Source organism: Cupressus sempervirens, chromosome 8 (assembly GCF_028749045.1).
Source record: "Cupressus sempervirens isolate cs-2001-9-10 chromosome 8, ASM2874904v1, whole genome shotgun sequence".
In the NCBI taxonomy this organism is placed as follows: domain Eukaryota; kingdom Viridiplantae; phylum Streptophyta; class Pinopsida; order Cupressales; family Cupressaceae; genus Cupressus; species Cupressus sempervirens.
This window is the reverse complement of record NC_143125.1, coordinates 666,624,545-666,644,918: the sequence shown is the minus strand read 5'-3', so window position 1 is coordinate 666,644,918 and position 20,374 is coordinate 666,624,545. Positions and strand designations below refer to the sequence as shown.

At 34.5% G+C, this 20,374-nt stretch overlaps 1 protein-coding gene across 5 annotated transcripts in view; it reads left to right on the top strand.

The window, feature by feature from the left end:
- Nucleotides 1-7,991: 7,991 nt before the first annotated feature.
- Nucleotides 7,992-20,374, top strand: part of LOC149544215 (protein HESO1-like) — a 112,799-nt gene continuing 100,416 nt past the window's right edge. For 2 of the 5 annotated variants that reach the window (XM_089798732.1, XM_089798730.1), the window contains exon 1: nt 7,992-8,290. The gene's annotated coding sequence lies outside the window, so the exon portion shown is untranslated. Of the gene's footprint in view, nt 9,006-20,374 lie in introns of all 5 variants that reach the window. The other 3 variants (XM_089798731.1, XM_089798733.1, XM_089798729.1) reach the window with 3 other exon arrangements.

Below are 20,374 nucleotides of genomic sequence, written 5' to 3'. Positions count from 1 at the left end.
CTAATAATTGAAATAATTAATCACAAAAAATAATAATTAACCTGGGCTTTGGCCTCTTATTGGTTAAAAAAAAATATAAATATAAATATAGCCATATATAGACAAATATATTAATTTACTTTATACATAGACATATAAATATAGACATATATAGAAAAATATATTAATTTAAGTAAATATAGAGAGGAGTACAATGAAGATGGAGTGGATGAGAGAGGAAGGAGAAAATGACATAAATATATAGAGATGGATAAAAAGTGATTACAAAAGATAAAGATAGAAAGATGTAGCTCGAGATGGAGGGAAAGAAGCTAAGGTAAATAGTTATAGAAAGGTAGATAGATTTATATAACTAGAAAGAGAGATCTAGAGTTATTCACAATGAGTAATGTCATTTTCCTCTATCTATCCATCTCTTCTTTGTATATTTTCTGGTAATTAATCTTCAACATATCTTGGCATACCTATAGCACACAAGGTGCAATTGCTAGTTGGATAATTATTTTAGTATGGTAAAAATCACTAATTGTAATTATCTAATGTCATATTTAAGTGCTCCATCCCATTTATTTGATAAGATTTTTTTCATGTTTATTTAAATATTAAAAAGAAAAATAAACCACGTTCAAATTTTTTGTCACCCACACCTATCATATAATTTTTTAATGATAGTTTGAATATTCTAATGTTTGTGATATTGCTATCAGGATTTAACTGTGTGATTTTGAGTCAAACTCATTGACCCATGTTTCATGAGCAGTGATTCAAAACAAATCCATCTCTCATGAGAATAAATGGAACACTTAGCACTCATTGGATCTAGGTGATGCTCACAGGAGTGAAGCACCGGGACTTCCTAGGAGGTCACCCATCCTAGTACTACTCTAGCCTAAGCGCGCTTAACTACGAAGTTTCCTCATGGTTTAACCTAAAGATTACAACCTTCACCAAGTGTTGTGCCTTATGAAGCATTCATTAGAAAGCCCCTTAAGCTCATCAATTGATAAGTAGGAGATAATTTCCACAGCAAGTCAAATTGTGATATTGCTATCTAGATTTAACTGTGTGATTTTGAGTCAAACTCATTGACCCATGTTTCATGAGTGGTGATTCAAAATGAATCCATCTCTTATGAGAATAAATGGAACACTTAGCACTCATTGGATCTAGCTGATGCTCACAGGGGTGAAGCACTGAGACTTCCCAAGAGGTCACCCATCCTAGTACTACTCCAGCCTGAGCGCGCTCAACTACGAAGTTTCCTCCATGGTTAAACCCAAAGCTTGCAACCTCATTTGCAAAACCTTCACCAAGCATTGTGCCTTATGAACCATTCATTAGAAAGATCCTTAAGCTCATGAATTGATAAGCAGGAGATAATTTCCACAGTAAGTCAAATTGTGATATTGCTATCAGGATTTAACTATGTGATTTTGAGTCAAACTCATTGACCCATGTTTCATGAGTAGTGATTCAAAATGAATCCATCTCTTATGAGAATAAATAGAAAACTTAGCACTCATTGGATCTAGGTGATGCTCTGTAGTTAAGCACGCTCAAGCTGGAGTAGTACTGGGATGGGTGACCTCCCGGGAAGTCCCGGTGCTTCACCCCTATGAGCATCACCTAGATCCAATGAGTGCTAAGTGTTCCATTTATTCTCATGAGAGATGGATTCGTTTTGAATCACTACTCATGAAACATGGGTCAATGAGTTTGACTCAAAATCACATAGTTAAATCTTGATAGCAATATCACAATTTGACTTGCTGTGGAAATTATCTCCTACTTATCAATTCATGAGTTTAAGGGGCTTTCTAACGAATGGTTCATAAGGCACAACACTTGGTGAAGGTTTTTAAAATGGGGTTGTAAGCTTTGGGTTTAACCATGGAGGAAACTCTGTAGTTAAGTGCGCTCAGGCTAGAGTGGTACTAGGATGGGTGACCTCCCGAGAAGTCCTGGTGCTTCACCCCCGTGAGCATCACCTAGATTCGATGAGTGCTAAGTGTTCCATTTATTCCCATGAGAGGTGGATTTGTTTTGAATCACTACTCATGAAACATGGGTCAATGAGTTTGTCTCAAAATTACATAATTAAATCCTGATAGCAATATCACAATTTGACTTGCTATGGAAATTATCTCCTACTTATCAATTGATGAGCTTAAGGGGCTTTATAATGAATGGTTCATAAGGCACAACACTTGGTGAAATTTTTGCAAATAGGTTTGCAAGCTTTGGGTTTAACCATGGAGCAAACTCTGTACTAGGATGGGTGACCTCTTGGGAAGTCCCATTGCTTCACCCCTATGAGCATCACCTAGATCCAATGACTGCTAAGTGTTCCATTTATTCTCATGAGAGATGGATTTGTTTTGAATCACTACTCATGAAACATGGGTCAATGAGTTTGACTCAAAATCACACAATTAGATCTTGACAGCAATATTACAATTTGACTTGCTATGGAAATTATCTCCTACTTATCAATTGATTAGCTTAAGGAGCTTTCTAATGAATGGTTCATAAGACACAACACTTGGTAAAGGTTTTGCAAATGGGGTTTCAAGATTTGGGTTTAACCATGGAGGAAACTCCGTAGTTAAGCGTGCTCAAGCTGGAGTAGTACTAGGATGGTGATCTCCCAGGAAGTCTCGGTGCTTCACCCTTGTGAGCATCATCCAGATCCAATGTGTGTTAAATGTTCCATTGATTCCCACGAGAGATGGATTTGTTTTGAATCACTACTCATGAAACATGGGTCAATGAGTTTGACTCAAAATCACATAGTTAAATCCTGATAGCAATATCACAATTTTACTTGATGTGGAAATTATCTCCTACTTATCAATTGATGAGCTTACGGGGATTTCTAATGAATGGTTCATAAGGCACAACACTTGATGAAGGTTTTGTAAATGGGGTTGCAAGCTTTGGGTTTAACAATGGAGGAAACTCTATAGTTAAGCATGCTCAGGTTGAAGTAGTACTAAGATGGGTGACCTCCTGAGAAGTCCCGATGCTTCACCTAGATCCAATGAGTGCTAAGTGTTCCATTTATTCTAATGAGAGATGAATTCATTTTGAATCACTACTCATGAAACATGGGTCAATGAGTTTGACTCAAAATCACACAGTTAAACCGTGATAGTGATATCACAATTTGACTTCTTGTGGAAATTATCTCCTACTTATCAATTGATGAGCTTAAGGGGCTTTCTAATGAATGGTTCATAAGGCACAACACTTGATGAAAGTTTTGAAAATGGGGTTGCAAGATTTGGGTTTAACCATGGAGGAAACTCCGTAGTTAAGTGCGCTCAGGCTGGAGTAGTACTGGGATTGGTGACCTTCCGAGAAGTCTCGGTGCTTCACCCCTGTGAGCATCACCTAGATTCATTGAGTGTTATGTTTTCCATTTATTCTCAAGAGAGATGGATTCATTTTGAATCACTACTCATGAAACATGGGTCAATGAGTTTGACTCAAAATCACATAGTTAAATCTTGATTGCGATATCACAATTTGACTTGATGTGGAAATTATCTCCTACTTATCAATTGATGAGGTTAAGGGGCTTTCTAATGAATGGTTCATAAGGCACAACACTTGGTGAAGGTTTTGCAAACGGGGTTGCAAGCTTTGGGTTTAACCATGGAGGAAACTCCGTAGGTAAGCACGCTTAGGCTGGAGTAGTATTGGGATGGGTGACCTACCAGGAAGTCCGGGTGCTTCACCCCTGTGAGCATCACCTAGATCCATTGAGTGCTAAGTGTTCCATTTATTCTCATGAGAGATGGATTCATTTTGAATCACTACTCATGAAACATGGGTCAATGAGTTTGACTCAAAATCACATAGTTAAATCCTGATAGCAATATCACAATTTGACTTGATGTGGAAATTATCTCCTACTTATCAATTGGTGAGCTTAAGGGGTTTTCTAATGAATGGTTCATAAGGCACAACACTTGGTGAAGGTTTTGCAAATCGGGTTGCAAGCTTTGGGTTTAACGAGGGAGGAAACTCCGTAGTTGAGTGCGCTCAGGCTCGAGTAGTACTAAGATGGGTGACCTCCTGGGAAGTCTCGATGCTTCACCCCTATAAGCATCACCTAGATCACAATTTGACTTGCCGTGGAAAGACTCCTTACCTATCATGTGATGGTTTGATTATTTTAATGCTTTCCATTCTAAGTTTTAACAAAAATATCATAACATTCATATCAAGAAACATTATTGACAATTTTAGTTTATTGTAAAAAATTGATACTCTCCAAATATTGAATGCCAATTTTTTTTCTAAATTTACTCATTTACTAAATTATTGAATTCTTTTAACGATGATGTAGTTATTTCAATGATTTTGATTTTAAATTTTAAGAAAAATATTAAGTTTCATAAATTTGTATACTGTTTTATTCTAAATCAATGATAAAATTATAAAGATTTGATGACAAATTTTTACATTTTATTAATAGATATTTACTAAATATTATTATCTTATTTACAATTTTATTGAAATAGCTGTCAATTCAAAAAAGTGCGAAAACACCAACGCGGCAATTCCAACATCCCTTTCTGTGTATGGCACCGGCTACAGTGCAACATATGTGCACCGGCCGGATGCCTTGTCTATCATGTCTGACATGTACATCGTTTCAACTTTCTGACATGTACAGTGTCAGATCTTTTACATCATTTTTATTATTATGATGTTTATATTATTTTGTTTTTGTAAATTGTAAATGTTTAAGTGATATATATATATATATATATATATATATATATATATATATATATATATATATATATATATATATATATATATATATATATATATATATATATATATATATATATATATATATATATATAATTTTAGATAAGTAAAAAGATTTTAGATATATATTTTTAATGTAAATTTTAAATTTAAAAAATATAGAAATAAGATAAAAAACATTTATTTTAAATAAGTAATTTATCTATAACAAAAGTTGATTTTTAAAAAAAATATTATTATTATTATTATTATTTGTAATTAATGGGTAAAAGATCAAACCACAAAATTTAAATATATTAATTAGAATGGGAGACAACAAAAATTCTAATAATTTCCTATATTTATAATCACATTATTATCAATATATTATAAAATTTAATAATTTTTAATATATTATTAAATAAAAAATACTTTACCAATAAGTATATTTTAATATATTTAAGATTTCTAAAAATCTTTCATTTATTTTATAAAATTTAATTAATTAATTTTATTTTATTATATATTCTATGTTTATGTACTTGTGACTCTTTTAGTTTTTAAAAAAAAAAAAATCTTTATACTATAATTGTGCATCATCTTTAATTTTGAAGATAATCATAATGTTAAGATATTAGATCATGACCATTAGCTACGTTAATTTGTTATGTTATTATTCAATTTTATTTTAAAAACATTATAAATGAATTTCTTTAGAATTTTATTAAATGAATTTTTTAATTGTATGTTGGGCGTATCAATCACTATAATTATTATTCTTAAACTCTAGACCTATTGTCTATATGCATTTATTGGACGTCAGAGATTAATGAACACAAGCATAAAGTTTTTACTTTTTTCACATTTATTTAACTATATTATGTTATAGTTATTTCATGAATGTTCCACTTTAGATTTCGGATTTCTTTACTTATATCTTATTTTCATGATAAATTACAGTGTGTGCTACTAAAATTTCATTTTATGAGATTGAAATATCAATAATATTAAAAAATTTATTCTAATATTTCGTTTACTAATTGATATATTTTACTTGGTTTTTAAAATTTTAAAATTAAAAGCCACCTTATCATTGAGTTTAATCTATCCACATTCTAATTAATATAATATTTTTTTCTTATAACTATTTTAATTATATTTATTTAATTACTATATTTCAAAAATTTAAAACTTACAACAATAAAAAAATCAAAATAATAATCTATTTTAATATCTAAAATAAAATAACTATTTTCATATTATATACTACTTTAAAATATATTTTATTAAATTTATAATTAATTAATTTAATATTATATAAAATTATTTCATTATGTTTTATAATATATTAACAATAATTTAAATTGAATTTCTCTATCTTCCATTCTAATTATAATACTTAAATTTCACTAAATGAAAATTACTTCTCCAAAAAAATTTATTCTATCATTATGTTTTAAAAATATATCTAAAATCTTCTTTGAAAAAATAATAATTTAATATTATATTAAACGTTAAGAATTTACAACAATACAAACATCATAACAAAAAAATAAATTATAAACATAATTTAATAAACTTACAAGTGGTGAAGTTTACGTTTGACAATCTTTTAGGCCTTGCATATCTTTATCTCTACATGTCTGCTAACCCTTTTTGGTAAATAAAGGGGTGGTTGAACTTAATAGAGTTTTAATATTTCTAACGCTATAACCTAACACTATAACTTTGAAACAATTTTAACCTATAATGTGTCTCACAAACATGATTTCTAATTCATTTAAGATGAGGACTCTCACTCCTCCAATTCATTTCACTCCTTTAATTCCTTTAACAAGATCATTCCTCTAATTCTAATTCATTTAACACTAATTCTTTTAGAATGATCACTCTTCTAATTCTATTTCATTTAAGTCATGTAAAATAACATGAGTATTAAAAAATAATACGAATATTAAAAAAGGTGAAAGTCATGTTAAATAACATGAGCAATAAAAAAGGTGAAAATGATATTAAATAATATGGCTAATAAAAAAGGTGAAAGTCATATTAAATAACATGAGTATTAAAAAAAGTGAAAATCGTGAATATTAACAAAGGTTATTCTTTAGTGTGAAAAGGTCAACTTAAATTCAATTTAAAAGAGACTTCAACTTATTCATTTAATCTAATTCATTCAAAGACTCTCACTCCTCTAATTCATCTAATTCACCTAAGTCACTTAATTCATCTAAGTCCATTTAAGATTAAGACTCTCACTCCTCTAATTCCTCTAAGTCATTTAATTCATCTAAGTACTAAAATGTGACTTGCACTCCTCTAATTCATCTAATAACATGAAAATAAGATATAAGATATAAGTAAAGGAATCCCAAATCTAAAGTGGAACATTAATGCAATAACTATAACATAATAGAGTTAAATAAATGTGAAAAAAGTAAAAACTTTATGCTTGTGTTAATTAATCTCTAACATCCAATATATGCAATAGACAATAGGTTCAGAGTTTAAGAATAATAATTATAGTGATTGATACGCCCAACATACAATTAAAAAATTCATTTAATAAAATTTTAAATAAATTTATTTCTAATTTTTTTATAAAAAAAATTGAATAATAACATAACAAATTAACATAGCTAATGGTCATGATCTAATATCTTAACATTATGATTATCCTTCAAAATGAAAGATGATGCACAATTATAGTATAAAGATTATAAAAAAAAAAACTCAAAGAATCACAAGTACACAAACATAGAATATATAATAAAATTAAATTAATAAATTAAATTTTATAAAATAAATGAAAGATTTTTAGAAATCTTAAATATATTAAAATATTATTAAATTTTAGAATATATTGATAATAATGTGATTATAAATATAAGAAATTATTGAATTTTTTTATCTTCTATTCTAATTAACATATTCAAAATTTGTGGCTTCGACCTCTTATCTATTAATTAAAAATAAATTTAAAAAATAAAAAAATAAAAAAATCAAATTCAAATTTTGTTATAGATAATTTACTTATTTAAAATAAATGTTTTTAAATCTTATTTCTATATTTTTAACATTTAAAATTTACATTAAAAATATATATCTAAAATCTTTTTACTTATCTAAAATAAAAATAATAATATATATTCTAATCACTTAAACGTTTATAATTTTTCAAAAAAAAAAACAAAATAATATAAACATCATAATAATAAAAAAGGATGTAAAAGCTTTCACACTGTACATGTCAGAAAGTTGAAACGATATACATGTCAGACACGATAGACAAGGCATCCGGCCGGTGCAAATATGTTGCACCGTAGCCGGTGCCTCTGTGTATTGGCTAAATATAGGTATCTCTTTCCTCTTATAACCTACCAAGTTTTGACCTAGCTGGGACACTGCTTCGATATTGAAAACAAAATATCAACGACCCGTATGAAGCGGAGGGAGATCGACGGCGGAATATAAGCATGGAGCGCACATAAATTCATAGACTTTTCTTTAGCAGTCAATTGAGCTTGTAAGATTTTGACGGTCTGCATACTTATGTTTTTCTTCGTAATTTTTTTCCTATTCTGTTTAATGTAGGACATGACTAGAAAGCTTCCAACAATTAATGTGAAAATTTGCTCTAATTTATCGATCCTCAAAGGCGCGTAGCTATATATTCTTTGTTTTCTATGTTTGTTTAAGTAAATTCAATTACGAGAATTGTCGAAGCTGCTCAGTCTAATTGACATCCGGCTAACCATCATCTATGCAATACATCAGCTCTTAAAGTGTTTCTGTTGTACGAATGGATGGATTAATTTGTGTGTGTACAAAATGTGTATAATTCCCGACTTTTGGGTTTATGTGTACCAGGCTTCGGAAAGTGAAGTTTCTCCTTATATTTAGTTGCTCATATGGTGAAGGTGTTGCTATTTTACCAATGCATGAATTTGTGTACATAAAATCTGTGTAATGTTTATGTACGAATTCACGATTTTTCGTTTTATGTGTGTACTGGGCTTCCGGAACTGAAGTTTCCTCTTACATTAGTTTTCCCAAAACGAACAATGGTAGCAAATGTGCGAGCAGCATATGATAATTTGATTAAAGGAAAAACCTAATGGCCCTTGAATTATCATTTGAGAATGTGCAATGGTGGTGGTTATAGAAGATTTTACAAGCTTTGTTGACAGCAGTATTTGCGAATATCAATTTCTGAACTTGAGAATGCCAAGTATGATAAGGTAAATATATTTTAAGTTTACCCAGCTCCTGGCCTTGATGCCTGTTTTTTTTTTTCGTCCTGGAGGTAAATTTATGAGATCCATGGACCCAACTCCATTTTGAGATGTCCCGTTCAAATCTCGTATAGGTGGGTCCAACTGCTCTAAATAGTAGATTTTAGGCGAAACTAGAGTGCTTAAATTTTAACCTCTGTTAAGGTTACTCGACATGATTAATTGTGTTTCATAAATAATGGTGAATTGAATCGGTTGACGGTGTGTTTAGAAAACCGAGTCCCTATTCTGGCCGAGGATTATAGTCAATAATGGATGATTCTACTTGGTGTTGAAAAGTTTTTAAATTAGAGTATATTAAGCATGAATCTGCCATTAGACTAGTTTTTAAACAAATTAGACTTACAGCAATTTTTGCATCAGTGGTTTTACTTCAGACTCCCCGACCCTTAGGCGGGACATTTGATCAAGCGGATTGTTACGTTTAGTGTCTTAATTTGGATAAAATTGTTTGACGATTGTGGAGGCAAGGGCGAAGGAAAAAAATAGAGCGAAAGAATGAACATACCGATGCAAGCGACTCTAATTTATGAAAGTATTAAATTTAAATGATACGAATTTCTTTGGAGAGGGTGGGATTTAAGTCTCTAAGCAGAAAAGAATGGGCTAACTTGGCACGAAGGAAGCAAGAAATATGTCTTTTGAGATCTTTGTGGGATGTGTATTTTTTGGATGTCTATTGTATGCTTGGTTTTGCTAAATATGGGTAATCCTGTTTATTGTCTCCGGAACACCTGCATTAATATTCGTGGTAGAGGGTTGTTTTCTAGTGGTAAATGTGGTTTGCCAGTAAGGTGGAGTGCTTACCGTGATTTATGATAATGATCATATCGAAGCCCCGTTGAGTATGATCTCCTAGCCAATACTCTTAAGATTGATAACCTCATGTTCTAGCCAATACTCTTAAGATTGATAACCTCATGTTCTTATGTAGCTGCTTAAGTGTTATTTCTGCTTAAGTTTAAGCAGCATAAGTGTTCCCATGAAAAATTTTAATTTCAAGAAAGGGAAAAATTGGAATCTTTTCCTAGATAAGTGGAGCAGCTATTGTTTAGGAATTGAAAATAATGCTTAAGTTTAAGCAGCATAAGCGTTCCCATGAAAAATTTTAATTTCAAGAAAGGGAAAAATTGGAATCTTTTCCTAGATAAGTGGAGCAGCTATTGTTTAGGAATTGAAAATAAGCTATGGGAGAAAAGGAGGGGCTTAAAATAAGCAGCAACTGCTTATTGAAAAAAGTTAGAAGTGACTTCATAAAAAAGAATTATCTTGTTTTTCATTGGGCTAACATTTTGCATCTATATTTAATTTACAACAAATAATATTAATTTTTTATTTAAAATATATATTAAAGAGTAATGCTTAAAAATAAGCAGAAAATTTTGTTTTCATGTGGCCATCAGCTCCACATATTACTCCTAAAATTATTGAGCAGCTACTGCTAGCCAAAATAAGCCTAGCAGCAGCATGAGAACATGCTCTAATACCTCTCCCTTCCACTTGATAATACAATGGATTTAGCCCTTAGGAAAAGTTGTGTGAGCCTTCAATTCAGTCAAAAATCGCCAAGTAATGAGTTACACAACATTTCTTGAAACGAAAAGATTCTCAAAAACTCAGAGATTCTGAACTACACGATATGTTCTTGTAACTGATGATGTAAATGCCAATCACATAAAAATCATGTGTATTTGTGTGTGGGGGCATGGTCGTGTTTCCATATGCCAGCCTGTGTCTGGGTGCAGAAGCATGTGTGTGCTGTTATGTGTGTGGGGCTCTGTGTGTGTATGTCTAACATACAAAGCAAATCTAATAGTACCTGCTCTTACACATTGAAATAGTTTTTCCCTGCCATAGTGTATGGAAGTTTGAGGTTTTGGTGCAATGGTACCATTATTTTGGTTTCCCTTTTTATTCCTGGAAAAAATGCCTCAATTGCATGATTTATGAGGATTGCTGTGATTGGAATGAAAGAAGTTTTATTTGAAAAGTGTATGTTTCATGAATTGCAAGATGAGTAAACGAGTTGTGTAGGTTTAGATTATTGGATTGGTAGTACTTTATACAAGACTATGGTTGAGTGGGAAGAAGGTGTTGCTCTCTGTGATGAGACCTACATTCCAGTGCTCATCAACATCTGAATGATGTTGTCTTATTAGTTAAGCATGCATTATATGGGTGTTTATTCAGCAAAACAAAATAAATAAATATTAGATACATGCTATTAGGGTATCGAGGGTAAGCTTAAGAGAGTTTTTACTATGTCAAGCATTTTGATTCCCGAAGACAAAGAAGGCTGTTTTGTGATTAGAATTGGAGAGACTGGCTGGAATGAAGCTCTTGTGATTTACTGAATCATCAGAAAAAGGGAGGGAAATTATTGTAGAATCAGATGCATGTTATTTATCGTAAAATTTCTTTAAAGAGAGAAATTTATACTTAAGGTGTGGAGAAGATAAATTAAAACTTAACCAACTATAATGGAAGAGATATTTTGAGATAATAAAATTGGCTTTGCTGTTTCTGAATTTTGGTGAATTTTTGAATAATTACAAAAACTTAGCCAGTCTATCTTGTGCCTTTTGCATTCTTAATGCAATCTTATGAAGATTTTTATACTTGACATTCCAAACTCTGATAATTTGATTTGGATTTGCTTGCATCCTCTCGTTATGCTTTGACCTTGAAGCTTTGTGTCAAGTTCTCAGTTGCTAAACTCTATAGAGACATGCCCTGTTTGTTATGACTGATTTTCTGAGTTTATAACATAAAAGTTCAGGTGTAACCTTTAAGTGATACACTATTTTTTATTGCTTACTTTTCATTTAGTAACGCTTCTTATATTTTTTGGTGAAAATTCCAAACATGTACGCACATTGGGCTCTAAGCCTGTCATGGCTTGAACCTGGATCATTTGTTCAGACTCTGAATTTTCAAAAAAACAAGCGACATATCTGAATTTTCAAAAAAATAGATGACACAATGATGCACTCCACACTTAGGCTCTTTAGCAATTTGCTGTAACAGGAATAACTTCAAGGTGTCATTTAAAAGTTAATTGACTAAATAATGGTTTTGTAAAATGAAAAGTTTGAGATGCTTTATTTTGATATTGTTATGTCTGAGATTGTGTATCATTATAGAAAGCTTTGCTAATGTTCTTTCATCGTTTCTCTGAATCATTGAATATTATTGTGAATAATTTTATCCAAAATACATATTTAGTAGTAAAATTCCAAGTGAGGTTTTGGTCATGGGTAACCTTAGTGGGAAGGAAGTATGGTAGGCATAGTTCGTGCCCTATTTGCAGCTTTCTTTTCTGCCATTGTGGAAATTCTGATATAATTTCTGGAGTTAAGCAATGCCATTCTAATTTTGAGATGAACTTGCATAGCTTGTCTCAAGATTGGATGTTTGATAGGTATTATGGTTCTAAGAACAAAATGCTCTAAGCCAAAACCCTCAAATGGGAACATCTAAATATGTTAAATGGTTTACGCATTCATATAAATTTATCTTTTTTGGAGTAAAGCCTTAAATGAGAACATTTAAACATGACAGTAAATAGTGCTACTCAGTATACGGGTTATTTTTTTCTTTTTGCTTGTCACATGATTCATGTAGGCATTACAAATATCCATCTTGGTTTTCCTTTACACAATTGTGAAACTGTAGATTGCCTCAGCTCAGATTACTTAATTTTCCATCTCCAATATGAACTTCAGGTAAAACTACTGAAGATAATTTTCCGTCCCCTGTTTGTTTCTTAGATTTCTACATTTCACTTTGAGTTCCACTTTTCCCACCCTCCTTTCACTTGTATAAGACTGATGAAGTGGATCTTCAAGTCTGCATAATACATATACATATAAATATACATACATGTGTATGTGTATTGTGTCTTCTGTGTTTTGAGCCTCATGAAGTCTACAGTAAAAATTCTGATTCATATATTCTCATTTTGTAATTTTTAAGTAATATAATGAGACACATTTATTCTTCTTCAGATGAAATACTTCAAATCCAGCAAAATAGGAAGTGTAGGTAATAGAAATCTCTGAGTGGCTTTCAAATTGACAAGAGTTTTACAAGGAAAATATTATATATATCCTTCTCAGGTGACTGTCTTTGATTAGTTTTGCCAATTGATCAATTTTGAAGTATCTTGGGAGTGGCAGAGGTGCAGTATTTTTTTTTCAAAGGAAAAATTATGTTTATATCAGACCCAAAAACAGTAATTTCATAGATTAATGCAGAATCTACTTAACATTTGATACTGTTGACTACGGACCAAGCTTTGGCTCAGTTGGCTCCTTCCATGAGCTAATTTTAAGACCATGGTAAGGCATGTACTCCGTACTCAGAAAAAATAGGCTTAACTGCAAGTAGCTTAACAAAAAAACGTCATTCAAATTGATAGATCTGAATTCACTACCTGCGAATACATCCACCAAAAATATGAACAGTGTAGTCATAAATGTCAACTCTTTTTTTTAAAAATTGGTAATGGGCCGAAGCCATGAGTATGACTTGTTTATTTATTATTATTTGTTGAAATTAATTATTATTATGTATTAAGCTCGAGTAGACTCTAACCCATGACCTTCTAGATGAGAGGCTCACGATTTACCATTGTGTTGTAGGCTCTTGCCTCATAAATGTCAACTCTTAATAGTGCATCTATGTTCCATTTAAACTGGAAAAAAATATACCGCATTTTAATGAAATCCTAGAAAGAGATTCTATATCTATGATAACCTAAGATGTCGGTTTGGATTGAGGTTGGGGGTAGGTTTGAAATCGTTTTGGCTTCATCTGTACAAAAAAACATGTTCTTTTTAAAAATGTATATCTATGTATAAATATGGAGCAGCAACTGAGTTCATACACCACTATGATAATAGTAAAGCAACATAGCACTATACCTCGCCAAACATATTAAGTCCAAAATACATATAAAATAACCTTTTTTGGCCCTTTTAGTACTGTATTTCAAGGTTGGAGGGTTGAATAGACTAAATTAGACCAATTTTTTTTTTATAGAAAAAAAGTCTTTTATTTGCCCAAAATCAGCGCGCGTTCTGCCGCTGGGTTTCAAATTTGCTTGAATTTGGCTAGGTTCTGCAGCAAATTTGGCCGCCTGCAGCAGAATTTGCAGCGAATTTGACAAGACTTCGAACATGCTGCAAATCGAGCCTGCCTTTGGTCCTGCCAGAGGCAAATCTGGTAACTTAGACAGTAACTAAATTGAGAATATGGGTTCTTTCAATAGACAATTGTGCCAAGAATCTAAGAAGGCGACACTAGAGGTATCAAGTAAACCTCCAAGTTAACCTTACAACTTACTGTAGTGACACTTACCTAATCAATTAATTTAGTCTAACTGAAAACCCCCAATCAAAGTATATGAGATAAGTTACATCTACAAATCAATCTAGTCTCAACTTTTCAGGTATTTACCAAGGTGGTAATGTCAAAGAATACTCCCAGCATAGCTGGGCCTTATTCTCCCATATAGCTGCCATTGATCTCTCAGCTGCATGGTGTTCTGGATCTTCTTTTGTCAATCTACTTGCTAGCTGACCTGTTTAGGAAGGTTGCAACCTTTGATCAAGAGGTGTTATTTGAAATGTATAAATAAGAGGTGGTTGTGGATCATTCAAGCATCCATCCATAACATATAATTCCTATTTAAAGGGCAAATTTCATCAGAAAGGGAGTTGGGGATTAGACTAATTAATTTGAGAGAGACAGAATAGATATCAAAATTATTTATCAAACTAAGGCGGACAGAGGCATAGAAGAAGCAACAAGGATACATCAATTATAAGTATAACGGCATGAAGGATGCATCAATTATTGGTTAACAACAGTGATTAAGATTAGAACAGTGATCTGATAATTTGACCCTAGCAGTTGATTATTATTTAAAAATACAATTAAGTTGATATAATAAGTCAATAAAAGGACAACAATTGAAGAGGCATGTCCATTGCCTAAGAAGCAACACACCTAGAGATGTTCCCTCTAAAAAGGCATTAACATATTAAATGGAGAAGACATGAAAGGTCCACAACCCCACATCAGTGACCAAGCAAATCAATTCAATTAGCAATTAGCACTCATAAAGAGCAGATCAGTTCCTGAGATATCAGTGATCAGGCACACAGAACAATCAGATCAGAAGTTCCTTTTTATTGCATGCACTATCATTCTTGCGTGATTTACATATGCACGAGATGTATGCTTAGTATGCATGATAAGGATGTTATCTGACATATTATTGCTTATGCGAAGTGCTAACCTTTCTAAATTCTTAATTTATTCATTCATCCTCATAAGGAAACAATTAAACATGGTAAATTTAAGAAAAGAGTACAAGGAGGGAGAAACTGTAATTAGGTCCTCTTCTGAGTAAGCCACCTCATGGTGGTGACAGGTTGTCCCATGAGGCCAAGGGCTGCAGGGAATGCCCCCTTGTGGGCTTGGAAGGGAAGGGCACACAAATACCCTATAATAGTTTCCTCTCGCGTATACCTTAGTTGACCGGTATGTTAAGGGACTCTAATCATAAGGACGAGGATAAGGGTGGCAATGGAAGAAGGGAACAACAATGGAATTCCTCACTGGGTACACCCCCTCATATGGATGGCAAAAGAACCACATGATGGCCAAGAGGGATAAGATCTACTTTTGGGCCTAGGGTAGAGGACCGATTGATTGTAGATTCCTCATTAGGTACATCCCCTCTTATGGATAGTAAGAGCCGCACGATGGCCAAAAGGGATAGCATTTGTTCTTGGGTCTAGGGTAGAGGATTGATTGGACATGGATAACTCACTGGGTACATCCCCTTATATGGATGGCAAGAGCCACATGACGACCAAGAGGGATGATATCCACTCTTGGGCCTAGGGTAGAGAATTTCAAATGTCTACGGAAATAATCATTGGGTACACCCACTAGTATGGATGGCAAGGAGCCACATGTTGGCCTGTTGTGTAAGTGGATGGAATAGCAAAGAAGTGAGCATACTTCGTCAGCCGGTCAACAATCACATAGATGCAATCTTTCCCCTGTACTCGTGGTAACTCGGTGATGAAGTCCATAGAAATACTTTCCCATTTCCTGTTCGGAATGGGCAAAGGTTGTAACAACCCTGCAGGATATGTGTGTTCTCCCTTATTCTGCTGACAAACTACACACTCTTTGACATGCTTCTAAACATCATCCTTGAGCCCTTTCCATGTGAACCTCTCACGGATCTGCCTGTAGGTCTTAAAGATCCCTGGATGTCCAGCTGTAGGTGCATCATGGAATGCCTTTAGTATTACTTCCCTAAACTGTGATGAAGGAATCAAATATATCCTACCCTGGAACTTAATCCGTCCATCACCACGTAACGATCATCATGTATGGTGCCTGCAATTGCTACAGAAGTCCAAGTGTCCCTCGCATACTCTTCTGTGATCTTATTTCTCCAATCTCCTGTAATCTCAGCTAGAGCACAAATATGAGGTCTCTTGGATAAAGCATTTGCCACCACATTCTTCTTACCTTTGACAAACTCAATGTCAAAGTCATAGGCCTGTAACTTCGTAATCCACTTTTGTTGTCTATCATTCAAATCACATTGGCTCATGAAGTATTTGATGTTGTTGTGATCGGTTTTGATAACAAACTTTCCCCCAACTAGGTAGGACCGAAACTTAGCCAATGCATGCTTTATAGCCAACATCTCCTGATCGTAGATGGAATAGCTCCTCTCCACTCCACGAAGCTTCTTGCTCTCAAAAACAATGGGATGCTTCTCCTACATCAAGATCGCCCCAATCCCATCTCTTGACGCATCACAATGAAGCTCAAATGGCTTTGTGAAATTTGGTAGAGCTAGTACTGGACATTATGAAATCACCTTCTTGAAATGATTGAAGCTTGTCTAAGCTGCCTTTGTCCATGTGAAGGCCCCTTTCCTGGTAAGGTCTGTCAAGGGTGCAACGATCTGTGAAAATCCCTTAACAAATCTCTTGTAAAATTTGTAGAGACCAAGGAATCCCTTAAGCTGTGTAAGATTCGTAGGAGTAGGCCAATCAACAATAGCCCTAATCTTTTCAGGATCAACTTGAACTCCATTTACGCTGATGATATGCCCAAGGTATAGTAGCTCAGTCATCCCAAACTTGCACTTAGATTCCTTGGCATACAGTGACTCTTTCTCCAAAGTGGACAACACCATCTCAAGATGTTGTAAATGCTCCTCCCAAGTCTTACTAAAGACTAAAATGTCATCAAAGAAAATCAAGACGAATCTCCTAAGTTGCTCCTAGAATACCTGATTCATGCAACTTTGGAATGTAGCAGGGGCATTGTCTAGCCTAAATGGCATAACCAAAAACTCGAAGTGGCCATAGTGACATCGAAAAGCTGTCTTCTCAATGCCCTTCTCCCTCATCTTGATCTGATGATACCCTGACCATAGATCAATCTTTGTAAAAAAGCATGCACCATGTAACTCATCAATCAGCTCATCTATTCGTGGGATGGGATATCTGTTCTTAATGGTCTTCTTATTTAATGCCTTGTAATCGATGCACATGCGCATTGTCCCATCCTTCTTCTTTACCAACACTACTGCTGATGTCATGTCCCCACTCTAGCTCAGTCTAACAGAGACATGTGAGTCAGCTTATTATGGGGTCTTGTAGGCTGACAGGGTTGGATAGAGACCCAGTATGGTTATTCAGTGCTGGGGACTTGGTTTTCTGGTGGGTATTGATCAGTTGGGTGACGTTCCTTGTTTTTAGGAGGCAGTTCCTACATTTATGGGGTTCATTCCTACTTTTTAGGAGGTATGATCATGCCCAGGGCTGGGTTTCCATGAGATGACCCTTTGGGTTCAGTTTCAGAGGGATAGGGCTTGTTTCCTAAATTTTAGGAGCATCCCTAGATTTTAGGGATGAGACTGCCAGTGGATCCTTGATTTCCGACTTCAGTCATAGACAGGTGACAGGATGATTTTATGGTTTGTGATGTCAGTTGGGCAGTTTGTGGCTATTTGGGTTATATTTTTAATATTTCCTAAGTTAGCGTTTAATATTTAAATAAGGCTAAGTTAATAGCCATTTTGGAGTAATAAGGGAATTTTGGCCTCATTTGGATGTGTATCTCATGTTACGATAGCTCGTTGGAAAGGTCTTGAAATTCTCTAAATCTTCCTCTTTGGTCTCAGGGCAATTCGGTGAGCGGATTTATTACTATGGTGGAAAAGGTCATTTTCTAGTGACATGGTCACTTTAAAATAAGATTTAATTCATTTTTATAGACAACACCAATTGGGGTCACTTTAGGGTTCAAATTGCTTTGCAAGGGGTTATAAGGAGGTGGGCGCCATTTCTCATCATTATGCATATTTTTCAAACACTTCTTTTCAGATTTGCTCTGCTTGAGCGATTTGCATTTTGGGACGCAAACCCCAGGGTAATTGCTGGCTGGGACGTAACCCTCAGCAGCATTGGGTATTTACTGGCTGGGACGTAACCCTCAGCAGTATTTGGTCTTGGAATTTTCAGTGGTATTAGCTGTTATTAGGGAAGGAGGACGCCATTTCAGCTTGGGTCTGCAATATTGTTTGGCTGGGCACGATTATTGGTACATGGGAAAGTGAGCCTTGCAGCAGTAGCCGCCATTTGCAGCACTTTGAAATATAGAGAGTCGGATAATCAGCAGCAGACGTTTGCATGTTCACAGTCCTTTCCATCAGCCAGTTTGGCGTCATTGTTAGGGAAAGTGTACTGGATCCTTTATTTGGCTCTATAATTCAAAGATTTGCCTGGTACGATTTGTATCAATTCTGATTTTGCTGCATATTGTTATTTATTTTCAAACTTTTTTCATATCATTTGCTCCTTCTCATTTCTATGTTGAATAATTATCAAAAACGCAAAAACAAACTTTTCTGCATTTCCGTCTAGTTCTGCAAGAAAACTTTAATAAACAGGAAAAAGAAAATTAAAAAGAAAAAATATAATAAAGCTACAGCAGATTAGCGGCAGAGATCCATCAGGGATCTTTCAGTGGTATCAGAGCTTACATCCTGCCAGCCTGTAGGGTTTGTGAGAAATTGTCACAACAGATTTTGGCATCTGGGTATTGGATAAAAGTTTTTGATAAATCATTTCAGCATCTGGGTAGTCACTAGTTGGTGGATTGAATACAAATCTATGCATCCTGGTGGAGAAATACACAGATTCTACAAGCGCAGGAGGAACCAGTGGCAAGCAGAGGCCACCAGAGATGCATAGATACTAGCTATGGGTGAGGCACAGGGTGCTGCTGGCGACGGCATGCCTACAGAGGCAGAAGAAAGAGAGATGGTGCGGACCCTATTCACTACTCAGCCCAGGATCGCTCAGGCTCTAGACAGGTTACAGGATACCTTGGAGCTTTTGGAGATGGGTGGACACAGAGGTAGGCAAAGCAGATCAGTTTCAGTGGCTGGTAGTCAGCGTAGCCATCAGTCCCATTCTTCCATTGGGAGCTCCCTTCATTCCAGTAGGAGGCATCGCCATCGTACACCTACTACGAATAGGCCATTGCTTCCCCAATTCATACCAGGTGAACGGCCAGCTCAGGTGGAACCACCAGAAGTGGGGTTTCAGGAGTCAGTTTTGACGGCCATAGCTGAGTGGAGAGCTCTACCTCCTGAAGTTAGGGACGTCTTCCCTCTTCCTTAGTATTGTGCACAGCGTAGAGATACAACCAGGTTCAGGGGAGATCGTGGTAATAGACTACCACAACAGCAGCAGAATTATGACCTCAATAGAGCTACTGGGAAGATTACATTGGCCCCATATAATGGCTCAGGAGACACTAGTGCACGAGCTTGGGTCCACAAGCTAGACATATACCTTTCATTGAGGCCCATGCCTGAGCATGAGGCTATTCAATTTGCTGTGTTGCATTTAGAGGGGATTGCCTATGATTGGTGGCACCATGGATTGGTCACCCAGGATCACACCTTAGTTCACTCCTATGCTAAGTTCACCGAGCGACTCATTGCACGATTTGACCGTAAGGATACAGAACTTTATTACAGGGAGTTGGCTCACCTTAAACAAACTGGTCATGCAGAAGCCTATATTAATGAGTTCCAGCATATTGCAGTTATGGTACCGGATATGCCCCAGAAACGTAGTGTGATGTTGTTCATTGAGGGTTTTTAGGATAGACTAAAAGGATTGGTACGTGCTTTCCAACCAGCTACTCTTAAGGAGGCTATTGATGTGACATTGAGATTGGATATTGTTCCCACTTCT